This window comes from Myripristis murdjan, chromosome 16, assembly GCF_902150065.1.
Source record: "Myripristis murdjan chromosome 16, fMyrMur1.1, whole genome shotgun sequence".
NCBI lineage: Eukaryota > Metazoa > Chordata > Actinopteri > Holocentriformes > Holocentridae > Myripristis > Myripristis murdjan.
The window spans coordinates 29,118,710-29,137,161 of record NC_043995.1 but is presented as its reverse complement, the minus strand read 5'-3'; positions in this window follow the sequence as shown (position 1 = coordinate 29,137,161).

Below are 18,452 nucleotides of genomic sequence, written 5' to 3'. Positions count from 1 at the left end.
ACGAATGCTGTTGCTTCGCTGCTTTTGATTCAGTCTGAGATGACTGTTTTCAATATTGAACACAGCATTGTTACGACAGTCTTTGCTGCTGAATAATCAGAATCATAATCAAATAATCATATTCATTGAAATAAATTCTCTTCAAAATGAATGCCACATGTTGTCCTTTTCATTTTATCTTTACTTTTATTTATTTATTTATTTACCCATTGATTCATACATTCATTCATAAGATTAGCTGAATGAGGACAATGCAAATTTATATAGCAACACTTTGCTGATTTAAACACATACATGAAGCTAATGTTAGGTTTCACCTCCTGACCCTTGTTGGGCTTTTTGAAGAATGAGTATTGGTGGAGAAACATGTCAAGATAAATATTCAGATACAGACACACATAAGCACACACAGACACACACTCACTCTACATACTCTACAAATAAACATTCTAGTAAAAATGTAGAATGTAAAAGGCAATATACAAAAATGCCTGCAGATATTATACAGCCTAGCAAAGTACTTAAACAATAAATGCATGCATACAAACAAGTGTTTAAGACAAAGGGACAGGGTATTTTATCTACAGTTTACAAGAAACAAGCAGTGTAAAGTTGATGAGAAAACTGCAAGTGCCTGCAGTTCTGACTTGGTTTCAGCCAACATTTGACCTGTATATCAAAGTCTTTCATGTCTTTATTCAATTTAATTTCTGTTGGCAGTAAATTCTAGACATGTGAACAGTTTGGACTGGATAGTAACACTGATTGCTTCTCTTCATGTTTTCAGTCAGCCTTGTTAATAAAAGAGCTTTATCTAAACTGGTTGGGGTGGTGACTCAGTGGTTAGCACTGTTGCCTCACAGCTAGGAGGTCGTCGATTCGAGCCCCGGCCAGTCTGAGCCCTGTCTGTGCGTAGGCTGCATGTTTTCTTTGTGTTTGCGTGGGTTTCAAAAGGAACTCCAGTTTCAACAGCGTCACGTACTGGGTGTGTAACCGAACATACATCGCTGATCTCTCATCTCTCATAGCGTTGAAGCATCCACAGACATCTTTGGGAAGTTTCTGAAGTTCTTTCTCTCTCTCTGTCCCTCCCCCACTGCTTTGGGGGCCCTGCTACTTTTCATCGATTTCAACTGGTTCCTTTGTCTGTGTTGAGAACCATAGTCCTCACCACTGTCCACTGCCCACTCACCCCTGCCCCCCATGATGTTGCGCCCTCCCATATCATAACACACACACATTTGATGTAACTGCATTCAAGTAGCATTCAAGTTATTATTAATTCTTTCTTGCTTGCTTGCTTGCTCTGGCATTGGCCCTGCATGTTTTAAACATGGAGTTGACTAGCCTCTGCTCAAAAAGCTTGATATTAAATATTTAATTACCTATTGGCCTACATATCTCCAAATTACCATTTGTTTAAAAAGTAATGGAGAAAATTGTCCCATCACAATTGTGATACACCTTAATGAGAGGACATTTGGTCAGTTTTTGTTTATTTCTGGTCTAAACCCATTATTTACATGAGTGTGTAATTTTACACCTTACTTTATTAATGCCTGTAATAACCAGCCAAAGGTTTAATATCATTTAAATATTTTATTGTGAAATACAATGTTAATGTAGAGGGAGAAAAACAGAGAAAGAGGAAAGCGGAACCAAGGTACAGGTGTCGGCGCACCACGGCGCCTAAGGTGAGAGGCACCTCCCTCTTCCTCTTCCAGACCAAGATGCAGAGACGGAGATGGCGGTTCGCTCTTTCACTCACTGACTGCATTTTACTGTTTTCCAGGTGGAGCACTGAGCAGGAGGGTGAGAGCAGTGAACCTGAATAAAAATCATTTGTTACTGCAGTTACACAAGTTGAAACTCGTTACAAACTGTGGGGGCTCGTCCGGGATCTCTCCTCATCATAACCAACGGAGGAGCAGATCCAGAGATACTAGAACCGCACACCAGGGTGACAAGACGCTGCTGCAGGCTGGGAGTCAACTCGTGGGTGTCCAAGGAGGGAGACCACAGAGACAAGGGATCTTCACCTCTCTTAGGAGCCGCACTGCTGATCCTGAGACCAACGCACGCTAGTCACCGGTGAGCCACACTACTTACCTGAGGGCTGCAACGCTGATCCTGTGATCATCACACACCAGCATCAGGGGATCTCACCTGTGATCGGGAGGTCAACACGCACACACACACAACTTCACACACTTATTTACTGAACTACAGACTACAAAGTGACATCAGGACCAAGCGCCATGTCAACAGCTCGCAGAGAATTAATTAATCACCGGTCTCTAAAAACTATTCAAACTCTCGAGCAGCGACATCTATCAGGTTGCAAAAGACATTGCAATTGATAGTCAACAGGAAGAAGAGCTGAATCTAAATGATGAAGAAAGCTGCATGGAGCATGTCGTCTCATACATGCAGTCTGACACCTTACTAGCACTGGAGGATGAAGGAATGAGTCCGTTGTTGGGTTTAAATGATTTGATATGTAAAATAATGAATGCTGATGTTCCTGTTACTTTCCCAGTTGGCGTATTGAGTGATGGTAACACACATGTTACACCTAGTCTCAGTCCATCCACTACAATCCCAAACTCAGCAACACAGCCACATTCTCACCCTAACAGCACAGTCATGCAACCACATTCTCACTCTAACACTCATGCAAATACAACAACACAGTCAGTAGAAGAACTGAGACAAGTTTATGAAGAGCTGGGTGAGAAACTGCGACAATGTGAATCTACAGCGACCCCACCAGCCACAACTTACCCCCATCAAGGTGAGTCAGAGTCACACTACATGCCACAAATGATCTCAGAGAGACCGGTGATGTTGAAGGACCTCTCCTACCTGCAGCGCAGAGACTTCAAAGTACATGGTGGTCAGGTTGGAGATAAGAGCTCTGATTTAAATTACAACAGTATCAGCAAACAGATTGATGAGGGGGTGAAAGAGGGCTTCTCAGAGGCAGAGGTGGTCAGAGGGGTGCTGAGGATCATCAAACCAGGGGCTTTTAAGGATATGCTGGTAAACAAAGATTCAATCACAGTAACTGAGCTCAAAGGTTTCCTCAGGTCCCACCTTGGAGAAAAAGCAACGACTGAGATGTTCCAGGAATTGATGTGTGCTAAACAATCAGACCAAGAATCACCCCAGCAGTTTCTGTACCACATGATTGGACTCAAGCAAAAACTCCTTTTTCAGTCCCGACAGACCAGCGCAGACATTTCCTATGATCCCAACACCATCCAGGAAGTCTTCCTTCACACTATTTATCAGGGCTTGGGGATAAAACATGCTGACCTCCGGCAGAGACTGAGACCTTTAATCTCAAACAGCCAAGTCACAGATGAAGAAATCCTCAGCCAGGTCATGAAAATAATAAGTGATGAGAATGAGCACCAGCGCAGACTTGGGCAACTCCCCCGACAAAAGACAACACAAGCACACAGTGCCAAGGTTGAAACGGAAGATTGTCACAACAACGACAAGCCACGGGATAAAGCAACAGAAAATAAAGATATCCAAACAATACAACAGCTCAGTGCCCAGGTTGAGACCCTGACACACATGGTGGCTTCTTTGATGGACCAGCGGGCAGTAAACGCTCCGCTCAGGTGTCACATCCTCTTACTATGCCCGCCCACACCCAGTCACATTCTCTCTCTCAACCACCTCCCAGCAGACTTGCCCAACCGCAGCTGAGACAACCTATAGCCCAGGTAAGAGGGAGAACAGCTCGTTGTCCTAAATGTACTGAGCAGGATGTACAGGAGTGTAACCACTGCTTCGTGTGTGGAGAGGCAGGACACAGAGCAGTGGGATGTTTGAAACGAGTAAAGATGCAGGGAAACGGTGCTCGGTCTCTGTGGAGGGACGCCCAGAGACCGGTGAGCAGCTTCAGTCCCAAACCGTAAACCACACCCCTCATCAAACAACAAGACATCACAAACAAAACAAGCGACAAAAGACACACACACTTACCTGCCGGAGTAAAATCACCTGCAAGGCACCCCTAGTTGGGAAGAAAAGTTTGCTGAAATGTTTGATTGGCGGTTACCCAGAAACCGCCCTGTTTGATTCAGGCTCACAGGTGAGTATTGTTGACCAAGAATGGGTTGACACTTACATCTCCAATTATACTGTGAGACCTCTTTCTGAGCTCTTAGAGGGAGGACTTAGCGTCTATGCAGTCACTGGCCATGCCGTCCCATACAGGGGATGGGTTGAGCTCACGGTTAATCTCTCAGGGAATGATGATCCCAATCTCACCATACAAGCCCCTTTCCTAGTCAGCCAGCTACCAATACCCCAGCCCCTTGTAGGAGCCAATGTACTGGGAGAGATCATCAGAAGGAAGGAGTCCTCTGGCGATGCAGTTGCAACAGTTATCGGCCTTCTCCGCCGTGCCTTTGGAATAGAGGAAGAACAGGTGGAGGCTATTGTGAGTTTCATCCAGGTGCCGCCCAGGACATACTGTGATCCGGTCACAATAAGAGTGGGCAAAGATCATGCTATTATTCCTCCTGGCAAAACAGTTCATGTGTGGTGTAGGGTACCCCCAAACCTTGACACCTCTGACCCCCTGGTTCTATACGAACCTGCTGAGGAAAGTGCTGCCTTAGGACAGTTGAGCATGGGAGAAGGTCTCTTGGAAATCAACAACAGTCGACGACCTTATGTTAAGGTGCCCATCTCCAATCACTCCAAACATGAGGTCACCGTGCCAAAGAGAACCGCTCTGGGAACCATCCAACATGTTGTCAAGGTACTTGAGACCGATGCACCAGAATCACATCAGGCTGGTTCCACATCAAGAAAGGTGACGACAGCTGAGGTTAATGACATCACTTCTCCCAGCACCTCTCCACCACAATCCTGGCTCCCTCCAGTTGACATCAGTCACCTGAACCCTGAACAACAACAGGCAGTGAAGGAAGTGCTCTACGAGGAATGCGGAGCATTCTCCCGTAATAGCGACGACATAGGATGCATCCCCTCCTTACAGATGGAGATCAGGACGAAGGATGACATCCCAGTCCAGAGGGCCTATGCATCCATCCCAAAACCACTCTACAGGGAAGTTAAGGAGTACATCCAGGAGCTTTTAGTTAAAGGGTGGATAGTGAAGTCCCAGTCACCATATGCAGCTCCTATCATCTGTGTACGGAAGAAGGATGGGTCTTTACGCCTGTGTGTTGATTACCGGCTCCTCAACAACAAAACAGTGCCAGACCGTCATCCCCTCCCTAGGATCCAGGACCTTACCGACTCTCTGGGAGGATACACCTGGTTTTCGATCCTCGACCAGGGAAAAGCATACCACCAGGGCTTTATCGCTGAAGGATCAAGGCACCTCACTGCATTCATAACCCCATGGGGGCTCTACGAGTGGGTACGAATACCCTTTGGGCTGTCGAACGCACCCGCCGCTTTTCAAAGGAGCATGGAAGGGATGCTTGACACGTTGAGAGCTGAGTGCTGCATCCCTTACCTCGACGATGTGTTGTGTTTCTCCAGGTCCTTTGATGAACATGTGCAGGTGTTGCGCAGAGTCCTCCAGGCATTGCAACGTCACGGGGTAAAGCTGAAGCCGGAGAAATGCGAGCTCTTCCGCAAAGAGGTCCGATATGTCGGCCGGTTGGTGTCAGCGGAAGGAGTGAAAATGGACCCCAAAGACCTCGAAGCAGTGCAGGCACTGAAACACAAGACACCACAGACCGTGGGGGATGTCAGACAGTTGCTTGGGTTCCTGAGCTATTATCGAACATACGTGCAGGATTTCTCATGTCTAGCTAAACCCCTGTACGACCTGCTCCAGTCAAAGCCCGACACCTCCCAGCCCAAGCCGCCCCGAGGAAAAACAAAAGGCCACCAGCAGTCCTCCCGTACTCCAGTAGAGTGGACTAGGCAGCACCAACAGACCCTTGAGCAGCTTGTGGATTGGCTGACCAAACCCGCAGTGCTGGCCTACCCCGATTTCAACCACCCCTTCACACTCCACACTGATGCCTCCCAAAAAGGTCTCGGTGCGGTCCTTTATCAGAACCAGGATGGGAAGATGAGGGTGATTGGATACGGGTCATGCACACTAACACCAGCGGAACAGAATTATCACCTACATAGCGGAAAGCTGGAGTTTCTCGTGCTAAAGTGGGCGGTATGTGATAAGTTTCGGGATTATCTGTTCTATGCCCCGCACTTCACAGTCTTCACAGACAATAATCCCCTCACATATGTCCTGAGTACTGCTAAGTTCAACGCCGTGGGACACCGGTGGGTGGGACACTTCGACATCAAATACCGGCCTGGTAAAACCAACATTGATGCCGACACCCTATCACACTGCCCGCTGGACATTGACACCATGGCTGAGTGTTCAGAAGAGTTGTCGGATGAGGCAGTCTGTGCTGTATGGGAAGGAAGCCGGAGAGCACAACAAGGAGATGTGGCCTGGGTGGCCGCCCTCAACTTAACATCCCGTGACCAACCTCATGTTGAACCCCTGCAGGCCATCAGTCATGACGAGCTGGTGAGGGAACAACGGAAAGATCCTGCCATAAGGAAAGTTATGGAGCTGAAGGAAAATGACACACCACTAACGGAGGATGACAGAGGGAGAGTTGACACACACACAAGGAGACTTTTAAGAGAGTGGAACAGATTACATATTGAGAATGGTCTTCTCTACAGGAAGAGTGTAGGTCGACAACAACTGGTCCTGCCCGCCACCTACAAACAAACAGTACTCACCCAACTCCATAACAACATGAGTCATGTTGGTGTTGAGAAAGTTTTGAGCCTGGCAAGGGAACGATTCTATTGGCCTTTCATGAAAAATGAGATTGAGGAATATGTTACCAGAAAGTGTTCTTGCATCAAACAGAAGAAGCCAGCCACACATGACAGAGCACCGATGGGAAGTATAACATCAAATTCACCCCTCGAACTTGTATGTATCGATTTCCTTCACCTGGAGACCTGCAGAGGTGGATACGAGTACATCCTGGTAGTGGTCGACCACTTCACCCGGTTCGCGCAGGCCTACCCCACCAGGAACAAGGCTGGTAAAACAGCGGCTGACCGACTGTTCAATGATTTCATTCCCAGATTTGGATACCCTGCCAAACTTCACCATGACCAGGGTCGAGAGTTTGAAAATGAACTGTTCAAAGCTCTCAGGCAGCTAGCTGGTGTAGCCCACTCAAGAACCTCCCCGTATCACCCCCAGGGTAACCCTGCAGAAAGACTCAATCGCACCCTACTACAGATGCTCCGCACCCTGGGAGAGAAAGAGAAGGAGAATGCAACAGGCTTCTCCCCGCACTTTTTGTTGTATGGTCGGCATCCTTGCCTCCCCGTTGACATCCTCTTCGGTCTCACAAAGGACGAGGGGACTGGAACCAATGGACCCAAAGGATATGCTGAGAGATGGGCAGGAAAAATGATTGAGGCCTATCGGATCGCAAGCGCAAACAGTCAACAGTCGAGCTCAAAAGGAAAGACACACTATGATAAAAGGAGCAGAGGTGTGATTCTTCAGCCTGGGGACAGAGTCCTCGTACGCAATCTCAGTGAACGAGGGGGCCCTGGAAAGCTGAGGCCATACTGGGAGCAGCTTATCTACATCGTGAGGGAACAGGTGGGGGATAACCCTGTTTACAAAGTAAGCCCTGAGGTGGGAGGCCGACCGGTTCGCACTCTACACAGGAATCTCCTGTTACAAGTCAACGACCTACCCGTAGAGCCTCTCCAGAACCCGACCACCTCAGTTGAGTCACAAAGGAGAACTAAGAGAGCTTCACAAACCCCAAAACCCACACATGAGACACAGAGCCCAGAGATAAGTGACTCTGAGGAGGAGGAAAGCATGCCCCGCTACTGGTTGCGGATTCGGGTGGAGAAACCAAGAGCTGAGAGTCACTTACTTGATCCACATGTTACCTCTGATCTTCAATGCAGGTCTGAACAGGATGAGGCCCACCTGAGAGGAACAATTCATACAGAACTTGAACAGGAAAGAGAGAGTGTCAGAGGTGAGGAACAGGGAACCTCCAGTGAGGATGAACACATGGAGCAGCTTAAACCTACAGCTGTTCAAGAGCAGCTGCACAATGTCCATCAAGAGCAGAATGTACCCGCACCACAACCTGAACATCAGATCCCTCTGAGACAATCCACCAGAGAAAGACGGCCTGGTTATGTGTTTACTTACCCCTCCTTGGGCCAACCAGCATATCAGCCACGTCACACTGTGAGTGCAGTTGGAATCCAGCCAGTGCAGTGCTCTCACCAGTGTCTCTGTCCACCATGCTTCCACCCCTTCCAACCCCCATCCATTGCTCCATACCCATACCTACCTGTCATGTACCCGGCCCACTGTGCATGAGACGCCCTGAAAGACATTCCATACTCTCCTGAAGAGACCTTGAACATTACATACACTACACATACATTACTTACCTGATGGTGGTTTAGAACTATACATTTCACGTTTTATGGGACTTAAACAATGTACTCATTTGTAGTTTGAATGTGTTCTGTGAAAAAAAAAAAGAAAATGTACGTATGTTCAAAGTGAAATTCCAAGTATCTTGTGTCAGGAGCCACCTTTATTTGTTGGGGAGTGTGTGATACACCTTAATGAGAGGACATTTGGTCAGTTTTTGTTTATTTCTGGTCTAAACCCATTATTTACATGAGCGTGTAATTTTACACCTTACTTTATTAATGCCTGTAATAACCAGCCAAAGGTTTAATATCATTTAAATATTTTATTGTGAAATACAATGTTAATGTAGAGGGAGAAAAACAGAGAAAGAGGAAAGCGGAACCAAGGTACAGGTGTCGGCGCACCACGGCGCCTAAGGTGAGAGGCACCTCCCTCTTCCCTCTCAGACCAAGATGCAGGCTGTGTCCGAAATCACTCACTCACTCACTACTCCCTACTCACTATATAGGGAATTCGATGTAGTGGACTATATAGTGAACTCAATAGCGGACCGTTTCGGACACTACTTCACCCGTTGTTCGGCGCCGTTCCGCAATGCATGACGGGATATATTGCCTGGTTAGTGACCATCGGATGTCCACTACATTTTGCGGTGGATTGTGGGATACATCCAGTGGACTATATAGTGATCACTAGACATTCGGACACCCCTACAAAATGGCGTAATCACTATATAGTGCACTATATAGTGGTTAGGGAGTGATTTCGGACACAGCCGCAGAGACGGAGATGGCGGTTCGCTCTTTCACTCACTGACTGCATTTTACTGTTTTCCAGGTGGAGCACCGAGCAGGAGGGTGAGAGCAGTGAACCTGAATAAAAATCATTTGTTACTGCAGTTACACAAGTTGAAACTCGTAACAATTGCAACCATTCCTGAATGCCAAAGAGATCCGTGACAAATTTCAGTCAGGGTTCAAACCCTCCACAGCACTGAAACAACTATATTAAAGGTGACAAATGACCTGTTACTTGCTGTTGACTCTGGGGAAAATGCCATGCTTGTACTACCTAGTATTACTAGATCTTAGAGCCACCTTCAACACTGCATATCATGAAAAAAAAATGGAAAAAAAAAAAACCTCTTCACTGAAAATATTAGGCTACTCCGCCCGGCAATGTTATTGCCCGAGTCTATGTGGTTTCCATGGCAACAAGAAACGTTTCACTGAAAACCCGCATCAAAAGACGCTGTCAAATTTGTTAGTCTGCATTATGGACCGTTTTGTTGCCAATTTTGATTTATTTGGCGACCTAAGTTTGGATAAACGGCTGAACGAGGAAGACAAGACAGAAGAGAAAAAGGAGAGATACACGAGAGTGACGAGTGAAGGGCTGGATCAGCTGGAAAAGTCAGGAAATGAAGCCGGTACGGCCCAGTCAACGTCTTGGGCCGTCAGATGTCTACAAGACTACCTGACAAACACCGGGCAAACAGCTGATTTCTCAGCTGCAAGTAAAGAAGAGCTGAACAAGATCCTCCGTGAATTTTATGGAGCTTTAATTTCTACAATAGAGAATGAAATGCGGAGTCAGCACCACGGACAGTACCTGTAAGATTTTCCACGGAGATGTGCGGGTATAGCTTTTTTCTTGTTATTAATGTGTTAATGTTATCAGTTATTAATTAGCCTATTAATCGTTATTAATTTGTTTAGTCTTTATGAGTTGCCTAGGCCATTGATTGAATTAATTTGTCAATTTGTTTGCATCTGTACACTGAAGTGAACATTTAATAAATCAACACATCTGTGAAAACTGTCGTCTTTATTTCAGAGATAAATTGATAACAGCCTGAAAAGGTGATTAGCAAAAGCCCCTGAAAGGTGGGGTTGAAATTATATAACTCTGTTCAGCCTTAATGTGACTGCTTACTGTTACTTTTGCTGCTTAGCCACATTAATCGGAGCTGACGTTAAATTGGAGTGACACACCGCCAGCTGAAATAAAACATCTGCCGGTGAGTTTATGAAAAGATTGTTTGTTGTGGTGCCGACACTGGAAAGCAGTAGCCTATATTTAAATATAGCCTAACTGTTCATAAGATGGTTGTAGATAGACTAAAGATCAGCTATGCTGCTGAGTCGCTGTCACGGCACCTGTTAGATTAAAAATGACTGGTGAAGTCGGCAGAAGTATAACTATCAGTCCATGAAAAAAAAAATATATTTTTTTTGAAAAAAAAAAAAAAAATTTTTTTTTTTTCCAGCGGATATTCTAGTAACAACATGATTGAGCTATCAGAGCAGTTTTGTTGCTATATATCTGTGGTATTTATTCAGTTTTGGGAAATCACGATGTCTAGAAAACATGGTAAGTCCAAGTTGGCTGGCTGACAGGGACTAGTTAACGTCAGATCTCTCAGATTTCCACTGAAACGGAGAGAATAGGCCTACTAGCAAAAAAAAAAAAAAACTTTTACATTTTGGCAGCGAAATGCCCACAGTATGAATACATTTTGATTATACATTTTATTTTGTTGGTAATAGTTGTATAATCACAGTTAATGATCATGCCTGGCCACTTACACATAATAATCAAACTGCAATCTTGAGGCAAACAATCAAGGGACCAAACAATATTCATCCAAAAGGGATATATATCTTCAACCTACAGCAATGAATTATCTAGCCACCTTACAACATAAATCCATAAACATTTAACTACTCCAAATTAAATAAATGCTCACTTCAATCACGCATAACCCTTACTCTGCACTGATGCAAAGGATCACCAACGTGTGCTCAGTCAGGCTGCCAAACAGAACAAAACAATGCAGGACGATATATAGCCAAACAATCAGTGAACCAATGAAGTGGAGGAGGAGTGATAACTAGTATGGCTCTTCTCAACAATTTGATTCTGTTCTGTTTTGACAAACAAATCAGTTCTATTGTTAAAAATCGTTCGGAACGATCTCTGAGCTCTGCGTCAATTCTGCATGTCCTTCTCTGATATGGAAAAAGTGTTAATTACATCACAACTGGACTACTGCAAATCCTTTTTTTTTTTTTTTTTTTTAGCCTTCCCCAGTCCTCATTATCTTGACTGCAGATGATCCAAAATGCAGCTGCCAGGATGTTGTACTAAAAAGTGTGAGCACATCACCCGAGTCCTAACCTCTCTTCATTGGCTGCCTTTTGATTTTAGGAATCAATTTAAACTCCATGTGCTCTGTGTTACATCACAGACCTAATTCACTGGCACTCATCTCCTTGGTCCTAGATCTGACAAAAAATCTCTCTTATATGTCCCACGGTCACAGACAATCATGGTGTACTCGCTGCACCATGACTGGCCCGCTAACTTTATAATTTGTTGTCATGTCTGTAACTCTGTATGTAACCTTTGCTGTTTATTGTTGTTTTTTATTTATTGTTTACTGTTAACTTTGCATGTCCTTTGTACAGCACTTTGGTCAGCTTGAGCTGTGTTCAATTTATTCTAGAAGTAAATGTTACTTACTTACTTACTGACTTGCTAAGGGGAGTTGTTTCATGGTGATACTCGAATAAAGAAGTTCCACCAGTTAGCAAGCAAGTTGGCTGTAAAAGTCTGTTGATAAAGCACCAAGCAAGTGTTTGTGCATCCTTCGAAACATTTTTTACAGCTTTGGGTTGCCTTTCAAAATCTTGTTGTTTGCTTTTCCAGATACGTCGCTGGGCCATTCATTTTGGAGAAGAACAGTACCAGTAAAGCAAGCCAAACACGAGCAAGCTTTTTTTGTGTCAAGGCCAGTTGCGTTTCAATTGTCACTTCAGTCTTTGATCGCGCCTCAGTGGGGTTATATGTCAGGGCCAGTTCTCAGGTGCTCATGGCCCACTGAATGCTCATGGGGCAGACAGGGCTAACTGTGGCCTGAGGCACCGCCAAGGGTCACAGGCAGGGCTTAATTGGCTTTGGCGGGGTGACAGGTGGAACTGAATAGTGGAGATAATGGATGAATGGAAAATGGCTAACAGCTGACAGTATTTATCAAACGAGGACACATTAGGGGTGATGTAATGTCAAGGTGGGTGCAAATACAATCAGGTGTAGACTGCACTTTTACAGTGTTCAATATTGGAACACACACACAACAGTATTAAGGCCCTCTAATAAAATTATGTTTTAGGAAGGGAGCAAAGAAGCAAGATTAAAAGCAAGATCAGAAGAAAGCAACTAGACCATCAGTTATGATACATATAATAGAATTTTTTGCCAATATCCAGTATGCCAACTCTTTTGGCAGATTACCAATTCTGATACCTGGATACAGCATACTTTTTCACCCAAATTGCAGAGAACATCAACATCTTACACCTGGTGCAAAGCAGCACCAAGTGCGACATCAGTGGTTTTTGCTAGTTTCCAACGGGCATGGTTGCCGTTCCCGTCCAGCTCCCACTTTGTTTGAATAGCACTCATGCCCATCTGTGTGCCCAAGGTCTCAAAATGAGGTGTGGTCAGGTACATTGTTGGTATGAGGTGTCACCTGGCATGGTCTCCAGGTGTCACCTGGAGCGGTGTTCAGGTGTCACCTGGCACAATGTCACTTGGTGACAACTGAACACCACTGCAGCTGACACCTGAAGACCGCACCAGGTGACACCTGAAGACTATGCCTGGTAGCACTGCTCCAGGTGACACCTGAGCCCCATTCCAGATGACATCTGAAGACTACGCCAGGGAACACATGAACATCTTCCAGGTGACAACTGAAGACCACTCCAGGGGACACTGTGCCAAGTGACACCTGAACACTGCTCTAGGTGACACCTGAAGACTGTTCCAGGTGACAAATGAGTACCACTCCAGGTGACTCCTGAACACGGCTCCAGGTGACCAATGAGCACTGTACCAGATTACACCGTGCTGGGTGACGCCTGAACACCACTCCAGGTGACCACTGAAGACCATGCCAGGTGATCCTGCTCCAGGTGAAACCTGAACAGAACTCCATGTGACACCTGAATACCGTTCCAGGTGAAAAATGAATACCACTCCAGGTGACACCTGAACACCATCACAGTGTCACGGGGGCTGGAAGGTGGAGGACCCAAAAGCAGGAGCCGCAGGCAAAAAATGCTCAATGAAAAACAAAACTTAATTATCAGGGAACACAAGAAACTCAGGCAGGAAACAGAACGGAACAGAACACAATGAAGCACAGCACAATACAATGAACCGACCAGGAACAGAACTCAAAACAGGACTTAAATACACAAGAACCAAATGATCAAACAAGACACACCTGGGGAAGGGGCTGGAGCATGAGACAGGAGAACACAGAGGATAGGCTGAGGCAAACACTGGGAGGGATCAGAACAATCAGGGATGATTAACAGACACAGGACAGGTGTGGCACTGGAAGGAGCAAACAAGACACAGGTGAAATCACTAAAAGAACCAGGCAAAAGAAACAGAATCAAACAAAACACAAGAAACACAAAACCATGACAGAACCCCCCCCTCAAGGGACGGCTCCTGAAGTCCCAAAAACAGTATCAGGGGCACGGGGATGGATGGCTGTCATAAGACGGGGGGAGGAGGAGGAGGCCAAAACAGGGCTCAGAGCCGGAGTCTGGTCGAAGGCCGGAGGGCAGATGACCAAGGGCGGGGCGGTGCTCGGGCGGACGGCCAGGGCGCGAAGAACCAAGGACGGAGTGGTGCTCGGGCGGACGGCCAGGGTGCGAATAACCAAGGACGAGGCGGCACTTGGGCGGACGGCCAGGGCGCCGGGAACCAAGTATGGGGCGGCGCTTGGGCAGACGGCCCTGGTGCCGGGAACCAAGCACGGGGTGGTGCTCGGGCAGACGGCCAGAGCGCTGGCGGCCGAGGCAGAACCTCCCTGGATGGCGGCAGTGCGGGCGGCACCAGACTGCAGGCCAACCATGAAGTTCTGCAGCACAGACTCCCAGAAGTTGGGCAGCGTGGACTCGGGACTGCCGGGCAGCGTGGACTCGGGACCGCCGGGCAGCGGCAGCGGCAGCGTGGACTCGGGATCGCCGGGCAGTGGCTGTGTGGACTCGGGACCGCCGGGCAGCGGCAACGTCCACTCGGGGCCACCGGGCAGCGGCAACATCCACTCCGGGAACTTGGACAGGGACTGGGGCTGGGGCATCCAGTCGGGCTCGGGGAACTGGGACTGGAACAGAGACTGGTGCCAGGGCAGCCGGTCCGGCTCGGGGAACTGGGACAGGAGCAGCCAGTCGGCCTCTGGGAACTGGGACAGAAACTGGGACAGGGACAGCCAGTCAAACTCGGGGACCTGGGACAGGGACTGGGTCCGGGTCAGCTAGTCGAACTTGGGGAACTGGGACAGGGACTGGGACCGGGTCAGCCAGTCGAACACAGGGAACTGGGCTTGCTAGACTGCTGGAGCTGGTAGCTGGGCTTGCTAGGCTGCTGAGGCTAGTGGCTGGACCCACCAGGCTGCTGGGACTGGTGGCTGGACTCGCCGGGCTGCTGAGGCTGGTGGTTGGACTCACCAGGCTGCTGGGACTGGTGGCTGGACTCGCCGGGCTGCTGAGGCTGGTGGTTGGACTCACCAGGCTGCTGGGACTGGTGGCTGGACTCACTGGGCTGCTGAGGCTGGTAGCTGGGGCTGCTGGGATGCTGGGGCTGGTGTCTGGGTTGCGGCTAGTCTGCAACAGGGGCGTAGCTAGTATTGGGCCTGGGCGGCACTGGCCCACCCAGTTTGTTCACTGGCCTGCCCAGACAGGCTTAATTTTTTTTTTTTTTTTTTTTTTTTTTTTAACAATCGAATAATGATTGAGAGGCTGAGTGATTAATTTGATATGGACATGGGCTGTATTCGTTTTTGTAAGCTTAATGAAAGCATAATATATTTTTCATTTTAAACTCTGAACTGGTTCACTAAAAGAACCAGGCAAAAGAAACAGAATCAAACAAAACACAACAAACACAAAACCATGACACACAGGTGACACCTGATCACTGTGCCAGGCTGCACCAAGCCAGGGGACACCTGAATGCTGCTCCATGTCACACGTAAACACTGTGCCAGGTTACATTGCGCAAGGGAACACCAGAACACCGCTTCAGGTGACACCTGAACGCTGCACCAGGTATCACCTGAACGCTGCACCAGGTGTCACCTGAACACCGCACCAGGTGTCACCTGAACACTGCAGGGTGAATCAGGGTGAAGCAGGGTGAAACACTGCGCCAAATGACACCTGAAGACCGTGCCACCATGTCAGGTGACTGCGCCTGCTGATACCTGAACACTCTGCCAGGTTACACTGCGCCTGGGGACAGCTGGACACCGCTCCAGGTGACACCTGAACACTGTGCCAGGTTACACTGCACCTGGAGACACCTGAACACTGCTCCAAGTGACATTGGTTTGTGACACCAGAACACTGCCCCAGGTTACACTGCGCCATGTTACAATGCACCTGGGGACACCTGAACACTATTCCAGGTGACACTGGTTTGTGACACCAGAACACTGCCCCAGGTTACACTGCGCCATGTTACAATGCACCTGGGGACACCTGAACACTATTCCAGGTGACACTGGTTTAGGTGACACCTGAACACTGCTCCAGGTGACAACTGAACACTGCTCTGGCTGGTACCTTAACACCATGCCGGGTGAAGCCTGAGGACTGTGCCAGGTGACCCCTGAAGAATGCGTCGCACCAGGTTACTGGGGTTAGCCAGTTAGAAAACTGGCACAGCTCACAGTGGTGCCATACTGTAATCAAAACAGTGCCCCCAATGTAGTGAACTGTACAGGCGCATGATATACTTGAGGGAGATATGGCATTGTTGGAGTATTATGAATGTTGCTGAATAAGCCTAAATTCATACCTTTTTCCCTAGACACCATTCAGTTACTATATTACTGTTTCTGAGTCTGATTCTGATTCTGATAGCTCCATCAAAGTGAATAAATAAACCTTGTGGCAACTCACAAGCTGTCTTAGTTACGCAGTGTATCATGTGGATGTGAAATACATGTCTTTGGATTTAAAAAAAGACAAAAAAAATGAGGTGGCACTACAGCAAGCCTCTAAATTTCAAAACTTTGAAAATTCATAACAAATCAACCATATGTGCGACAGCTTTGCAGCTTTCACCAAAATGTAGCCCCAATACTGAAGAAACGTTTGTGCATTTAAACCTATTGCAAATTATGAAATCCATCACTCTATTTTTTTTTTTTTTTTTGAAAAACTGTAAAACTTATTAAACCTATCTCCTCCCACAATTTTTGCTCAAATGTCACCAAACTTGCTACAGAGCATCTTCAGACTGTCCTACACAAATGATCTACACAGATTTTTGATTTATTAAAAATTAAGCCTACAGTGCATTAAAATGTTTGACTGTAAACGTTATTGTAAACATATACTTGCAAATTCTTGGTAAATAAATCTTCAATGTTCATGAAAAAATTGACAAAATTTTGGAGTCATGGTAGATGATGTGTGGCAAATTTCAGAACTGTATCTCAAAAACTGAATTTTTGACAGCATTTTGAATTTTGCTCTCATGTGAACAATTGCAGTCAATGCAAGAATGGCATTTTTAAACATCAGTTTATCACTTATGGAGTAAATCAATCATTGTTAAGAACAAATGATCAACATCTCCATGCTGTCTAGATGCAATGTGTGTATTTTCAGATTTTTGTCTTAATAACTGAATTTTTGACAGCTGTTTAAAATCTGCCTTTCCATGCATGGATGGCTGTGGTCCTGCATGTCAGTGATTGGCTCAGTCAGTTTGTGAAGCTGCATGTGAAGTTTTAGCTCAGTGAGATAGAGGCCAGGCCTCGGTGTCAAAGATTGCGAGTTCAAGCCTCAGCTTGTGCAACATTCCCATGTGCCAAAACTCACCAAACTTTGCACAAAGGTCCAGTCCCATGCCAGATTTCCTCAGCTGCAAACACGAGCCAATAGGCCTGATGGTGGCACTACAGCAAGCCTCTAAATTTCAAAACTTTGAAAATTCATAACATATCAACCATATGTGCTACAGCTTTGCAACTTTCATCAAAATGAAGCCCCAATACCGAAGGAACCTTTGTACACTTTACACTTAAACATCAGTTTTTCACTTATGGAGCAAATCAGTCATTGTTAAAAACCAACATCTCCATGCTGTCTATGTTACCGACCTCAAGCCTAGGGGTACCTGGGCCGGTAGCAAACTCGCTGCACAGCCCTGGAAAACTGTGGAGCAGTAAGGAACAGACACTGTTTTAATAGTGTTGTCAGCTCAAGCGCCATGTTTATTCTACTTCATAACACAAAGCAGTTTAAAAATATTACTGGAATTTAACATCCTTCTTAACTACAAAATGTCTGGATGACAAAAAAACATAAATGTCTTTCAGCTTGTTATTGTCAGTTATCGTTCACAGTACCAATGTATTTTCCATGTGTCTAATAATAAAATAAAATAAATAAAATAAAATACCAGTCAGTTAACATAGACACATCTTTATAGTAGGCTGACTATTATTCCTAAACAGTGTGTTCTACTGGTTTTCTTACTGAAAATAAGTTGTTTCAACAACATCTTAAACTTTACACTACTTTCCTTACAGAGGAATATTACTGCATAACTGAAATGTAGACTGCATAAAAATATTTCAGTGTAACAATAAAATAACAATAAAACATTTTTTAATATGTATTTCCCTTCTACTAAGTATGTTTAAATGAACCAACCTGGTAGCAATGTACACAATTTATAGCATCGCACACTATCACAAGTTCACTGTTATTCCATAACTCATGAACCCAACACTAATACTTCACAGACGTAACTGGTAATGTCCTGTACCATGTCAAGAAATGCTTAGTTAACATTTATGTAACATGTCAACTCAATCTGAGTTGTTAACACCATGTTTTACATACCTGTGGAGCAGTAAGGAACAGACACTGTTATAATAGTGTTGTCA